General features: G+C 49.4%; 1 long non-coding RNA gene across 1 annotated transcript; it reads left to right on the top strand.

Moving 5' to 3' along the window:
* Positions 1 to 2,561: 2,561 nt before the first annotated feature.
* LOC120916086 lies at positions 2,562 to 6,502 on the top strand. The gene is made up of 4 exons (XR_005743951.1): positions 2,562 to 2,670; positions 3,023 to 3,102; positions 5,948 to 6,157; positions 6,268 to 6,502. It is a non-coding gene; the product is annotated as an uncharacterized LOC120916086 (long non-coding RNA).
* The last annotated feature ends 213 nt before the right edge of the window (positions 6,503 to 6,715 follow it).

The raw sequence follows: 6,715 nt of genomic DNA, 5'->3' as shown, positions 1-6,715 counted from the left end.
TCCCTGGTTGATAATTATCTTCGCCCGCATGTTACCGCCCTGTCCTCGTACATCAAGGACACGATTGACCTTTTGCAAACTATCGACGGCATATCAGTCCCACCCAATACCTGGCTGGTTGCTATCGATATTGAAAGTCTTTATAACGCAATCCCCCACGATAGGGGTAGTGAAGTTGTGGGTAAAATTCTCAAGGATAGAGGCGATCAGGCAGAACCTTATAATATGTTTATCCTGGGTTTATTAAAGTTCATTCTCACCAGAAATGTGTTCATGTTTGGACTCTCCCACTTCCTCCAGGTGCAGGGGGTTGCGATGGGGACTAAATGTGCCCCATCGTATGCCAACCTGTACCTGGGGGGGTGGGAGAAGGAGCTCTTTTCTGATGATGAATCCTCGATGTATCTGTGCCACGTTATTTCGTGGTACAGATACATCGATGACGTTCTGCTACTGTGGTCTGGTGGCAGAACGGAACTTGAGTTATTCATGAATAGACTGGCCAAAAATACCTTTAATCTTAAGTTCACCATGGAATGCAGTCTAAAATCGATTAATTTTCTCGATCTCACCATTTTCATTGGATCGGATGGAACTGTCTACTCCTCTCTCTTTCGTAAGCCTTCTGCAGGTAACACTATTCTGCATGCCTCTAGTGGCCATCCGCAGTCGCTTGTAAAAAGCATACCCTACAGCCAATACATTAGATTAAAAAGGAATTGTGTCCTTAAGAAAGATTATGAAATAGCTGCTAGAAACCTATATTTTCGTTTGAAAGATAGAGGTTACAGTCACAATATCCTGAAGAAGGCCTACAATCGAGCTGCGAGTATTGACCGCAGAGACCTGATTTTTCCCCCCAGAAAGGTTAACTCCCTGCAACCAATACGTCTGCTCACTCAGTATTCTGCTTGCCATGCACAGTTTAGGGAAATTTTGGATAGGTATTGGCCGTTACTACTGGCTGACAATACTGTCAATAAATTTATTAAGGATCGACCTGAAGTCACTTACCGCAGAGCACCATCTCTACGGGACAAACTTGTTCAGAGTCATCATAATCCCCTAGAAAATTCCCCACACACAATTAACGGCACTTTCTCATGTAAAGGATGCCATATGTGTCCTTTTATCCTAAGTGGATCGACAGTCGTCCTGCCTGGTGGACGTACCCACACTATTCGGCATCGGGTCACGTGCCAGACTGTTGGCGTGGTGTACCTGGCCAAATGCCTATGTGGGTGCTTCTACGTAGGCAAGACGAAAAGACCCTTCCACAAACGTATATCGGACCATATTGCACCTATCCGGAAAAAATTGTCCACCACTGCCATCAGCCGGCATGTTGGACATGAGCACAATTTCGAGCCTACTATGGTGAAATTCACTGCCCTGGAACATGTGCCTACACATGTTAGGGGTGGGGGTATTGATCGCAGTCTTCTGCAACTTGAAACTAAATGGATACAAACTTTAAACGCCACCCATTACCCAGGACTGAATGAATATATCAGCTTTAAATCTTTCCTGTAAGGGCTACCTATTTTTTGTGTCTCAATCCCACTGTCCCTGTGCTCTATTGACTGACTCGCCACGCTTTCATCGGGCGACCGTCTGGGTTGTTCCAGCATGAAATATATGATGCCTGTCACTCTGCATCATCTGTCTGTTTTGTTTTCCATTCCCCTTCCCCTCTCCGTTTTTCCCCCCCCCTCCCCCCTCCCCCTTCCTCCCCCTTTTCCTTCCCTCCATCCTTTGTTTTCCCCTTCCCTTTCTCCTTCCCCTTCTTGTCACCCTCTCCCTCTATATGCCCTACCCTTTCCCCCGATCTTTTCCCCTTTTCTTCTCTTTCCTTTTCCTCTTTCTCTGTCTGTTTTTTCTTTTCTTGGCTATTTTGGCATTTTGCTAATTGATGTATATGTATGAAATATTATTTTTGTATACAAATGCTCCAGATGTGTTTGATTTCAATCATTATTCTGATCTACAATTACTATTTATTTGTATTAACTTTGTTGTGAATCGCTCTGCCACTTTATACATGCACTTGCCACCCTGCCTACTTCCATACTGGGTTTTTTCAATGGCCCTGCCTTTTTAAGTTATGGGCCATGACATACTCTTTTACTATACCAAGTTGCTATTCCTTTGCCCGTTGGATAATCCTTTATTACACTGTTGGATTTGTGATGCTGCTGCGCTTGTTTTTTCACCTTTTGTCTCCCTCCATTTGGACACCCAAGGGCTTCACTTTGTGAGCCCGTTTCTGTCAGTGGTTTTCTTTCTCCCCCCTGATTGCTGGCTCTCCGCCCTATCCATCGGCGTTTTGGCCACTCCCGGCTCTTAGACACGGGGTTTGTTTCCTTGCCTATGGGCCGCTCCGCTTTCTGGCGGTGCCCCTCCCCCGGCGCGCTGTGATTGGCCGATCACTCGGCCGTCCACGCCTTCTAACCCAGGGGTTGCTGGGGATTGTAGGCCTCATGTTAAGCATTAGTGTGGGGCGTCTGCGCACTGACACTATGTGTCCGCTCACGCCCGACCGCGCCCCCTCTGACGCAAGGACGTGTGGGAGGGGCTGAGGGGTATATCAGGACTATGTCCTGTTGTGGAGCGTCAGTGTGCTGTACACTCCTGTGGAGATAACCCGTGCTGCTGAGATTGATTGACCAGGTATCCTCTCTACCATGCCTAACAGCTGCTGTTTATACAAACCTATTTCCTTGCTTAAACAATTATTTATGTCCCTCACTAACTGTCTTCTTACCAACCCTTTTTTTTGGCTTATTTTCTAACAAACTTTTTCTTTATGAGCGGATCTCTTTATCCCATTATGGAATAGCTTTTTGCTGAAGATCACTATAATCATTATATTGATATTTATAATACAGAAGTAAACTATCTGTTTACTTCTTTTTTTCTTGTCTCTATTTTTTCTTTCTTTCTTTGTTCTCTCTCTCCCCTTTTTTTTGTTTGATTCTCAATTATATTTCTTGCATATTTTGTGACATAATATTTGGCTTAGCTTGTTACAGATTTGACAAGCCTTCGGTCTTAAGCTAGGCGTATGCCTCCACAGATGCTATACCTGTTCATTTAAGCACTGTGGGCCAGATCCACAAAAACCTGACGTAACTTAAAAAATCCAATTTAAGTTACACTGGCTTAAAGTTTCTACCTAAGTGCCTGATCCACAAAGCACTTATCTAGAAAATTCAGGCTGTGTAACTAAAATTCCGCCGGCGCAAGGCGTTCCTATTCAAATGGGGCGAGTCCCATTTAAATGAGGCGCGCTCCCGCGCCGGCCGTACTGCGCATGCGCGTCGGCCGTACTGCGCATGCGCGAAGTTACGTTACGCCGAGTTTTGAGGATCGCGACGGCTTAAAGTTGCGTCGGGGAAAAAAAAAATGACAGCGGCATGCATTCCTGAGGGAGAACTCCATGCCAATTTTCAAAGAAAAAATCGGCATGGGTTCCCCCCCCAGGAGCATACCAGGTCCTTAGGTCTGGCATGGGTTGTAAGGAGACCCCCCCACGCCGAAAAATTGACGTAGGGGGTCCCCCTACAATCCATACCAGACCCGTATCCAAAGCACGGTACCCGGCCGGCCAGGAAGGGAGTGGGGACGAGCGAGCGCCCCCCCCCTCCTGAGCCGTGCCAGGCCGCGTGCCCTCAACATGGGGGGGTTGGGTGCTCTGGGGCAGGGGGGCGCACTGCGGGCCCCCCCACCCCAGAGCACCCTGTCCCCATGTTGATGAGGACAGGACCTCTTCCCGACAACCCTTGCCATTGGTTGTCGGGGTCTGCGGGCGGAGGCTTATCGGAATCTGGGAGTCCCCTTTAATAAGGGGGCCCCCAGATACCGGCCCCCCACCCTAAGTGAATGGATATGGGGTACATCGTACCCCTATCCATTCACCTGGAGGCAAAAAGTAAAAGTTAATAAACACACAACACAAGGCTTTTTAAAATAGTTTATTATTCTGCTCCGGACGCCCCCCCTGTCTTCGTTATTAGCTCAATTACCAGGGGGGGCTTCTTCTTCCGCTCTCCGGGGGTCTTCTTCCACTCTCCGGGGGTCTTCTCCGCTCTCCGGGGGTCTTCCGCTCTCCGGGGGGGCTTCTCCGGACTCCGGGGGGGCTTCTCCGGACTCCGGGGGGCTTCTTCCATCTTCTCCCCTCTTCCGCTCTTGACTCGGCGAACCCCGGTTCTTCTGCAGCTCTCCGGTGCCTTCTTCTTCAGCGCTGGCTGCCTGCTATGTTTGTGTGTTAGCTCGATTTCAAACAGGCAGCCGGCGCGGTCTTCTGTGGCGTCAGGGTCTTCTGGTCTTCTCCCCTCTTCCGATGTTGCCTCGTCGCCTGTTGTCGCTGTAATGATGGAAGCGCGCCTTGCATCACATTTATATAGGCATCACCGTCCCATCATGCTCCGGTAGGTACCCACGTGGTGGGTGCACGTGGGTAGGCACCCACCACGTGGGTACCTACCGGAGCATGATGGGACGGTGATGCCTATATAAATGTGATGCAAGGCGCGCTTCCATCATTACAGCGACAACAGGCGACGAGGCAACATCGGAAGAGGGGAGAAGACCAGAAGACCCTGACGCCACAGAAGACCGCGCCGGCTGCCTGTTTGAAATCGAGCTAACACACAAACATAGCAGGCAGCCAGCGCTGAAGAAGAAGGCACCGGAGAGCTGCAGAAGAACCGGGGTTCGCCGAGTCAAGAGCGGAAGAGGGGAGAAGATGGAAGAAGCCCCCCGGAGTCCGGAGAAGCCCCCCGGAGTCCGGAGAAGCCCCCCCGGAGAGCGGAAGACCCCCGGAGAGCGGAGAAGACCCCCGGAGAGTGGAAGAAGACCCCCGGAGAGCGGAAGAAGAAGCCCCCCCTGGTAATTGAGCTAATAACGAAGACAGGGGGGGCGTCCGGAGCAGAATAATAAACTATTTTAAAAAGCCTTGTGTTGTGTGTTTATTAACTTTTACTTTTTGCCTCCAGGTGAATGGATAGGGGTACGATGTACCCCATATCCATTCACTTAGGGTGGGGGGGCCGGTATCTGGGGGCCCCCTTATTAAAGGGGACTCCCAGATTCCGATAAGCCTCCGCCCGCAGACCCCGACAACCAATGGCAAGGGTTGTCGGGAAGAGGTCCTGTCCTCATCAACATGGGGACAGGGTGCTCTGGGGTGGGGGGGCCCGCAGTGCGCCCCCCTGCCCCAGAGCACCCAACCCCCCCATGTTGAGGGCACGCGGCCTGGCACGGCTCAGGAGGGGGGGGGGGGCGCTCGCTCGTCCCCACTCCCTTCCTGGCCGGCCGGGTAGCGTGCTTTGGATACGGGTCTGGTATGGATTGTAGGGGGACCCCCTACGTCAAATTTTCAGCGTAGGGGGGGTCCCCTTACAACCCATACCAGACCTAAGGGCCTGGTATGCTCCTGGGGGGGAACCCATGCCGGTTTTGTTTTTTACAAATTGACGTGGAGTTCTCCCTCGGGAAAGCATACCAAATGCCGTCGCTGCAATGGGCCTTTACAAGGTGTGACTAACTTTACACTTTGTAAAACGAGCCCTAATTTTACACTTGCAAAATAACACTTACGGCGCAAAAAAGAAGCTAGAAAGCTTTGTGGATCGCCTTAAGTGCTAATTTGCATACTAGCAACGGCATTTCGACTCGAAATGCCCCCAGCGGCGGATGCGGTACTGCATCCTAAAATTAGGCAGTGTAAATCAATTACACATGCCGGATCTTCTGTGTAACTTTGGAAAAAGCCTTTTGAGGATCGTTTCCAAAGTTACACACAGACTGAACAGCACTTAAGTCGGAGTATCTCTTTTGAGGATCTGGCCCTGTGAGTGTACACTTTTTCTTATTACTTTCTATAAATATTTTTATTAAACATTCTTATTATAATAGATACTGATATTGCCACTCTTCTCCACAGTTGGTCACCCTGTCTCTGGGTGCCCCCCCTTGCCCCTCCGATGGTTGGGGATTGTGTGAATTCCATCTGCAGCGGCCTCTCACCTTTTCCTGCCTAAGTTATCCTTGTGGCTGGCAACTTGTGCTCATCCGGCCTGACCTTTCAGGCATGTGATGGAACCAGGGTATATACGCACCCTGTTGTCTTTTTACTCCCACTACGGACCAGCAGGTGGGCATTATGTGATATACACTGGCAGAGCGACTCTATTTATTGTTTATGTATATTTAATGTATTTATGTATACATCACTAATTTTCTTTCTCTGTATGTCATTATCAGAATCCTAAACTCTGATCTCAACCACCCCTGAAGAAGCCTAACCGGGCGAAATATATAGGGTTTACCAACCAGGTTGCGATCTCTGTTATAGTACTAATGTCTGTTATGGGAACTTTTTAACTTTGTACTCGTGATCAGGTTGTTGATTTGTGTAGTAGGCTTTTGTATAAGTCTATGATATGCCCTACAACCTGACGCCACTCTGTGTTATTTAATAAATCATTAAAAATTTATAGTATTGGTTCTATTTTTCTTTACTGGTTTCTGCATGCACCGTTATAGTCCCGCCACTGTTCTACTTTCCCACTAACATACCCCCCCCCCCCCACACACACACACACAGACGGGAAAGGAGAGAGGGCTCGATCTGCACCTCTTCCTCCCGCCCCTACCCCTCTGTGTCTGCCCACACTACAATCCCGAGGGCTGTCCAGCAGCCTCAGATACA

This window comes from Rana temporaria, chromosome 10 (genome assembly GCF_905171775.1).
Source record: "Rana temporaria chromosome 10, aRanTem1.1, whole genome shotgun sequence".
Taxonomy (NCBI): domain Eukaryota; kingdom Metazoa; phylum Chordata; class Amphibia; order Anura; family Ranidae; genus Rana; species Rana temporaria.
The sequence above is the reverse complement of the archived record's forward strand: the minus strand, read 5'-3'. Positions and strand labels throughout refer to the sequence as shown.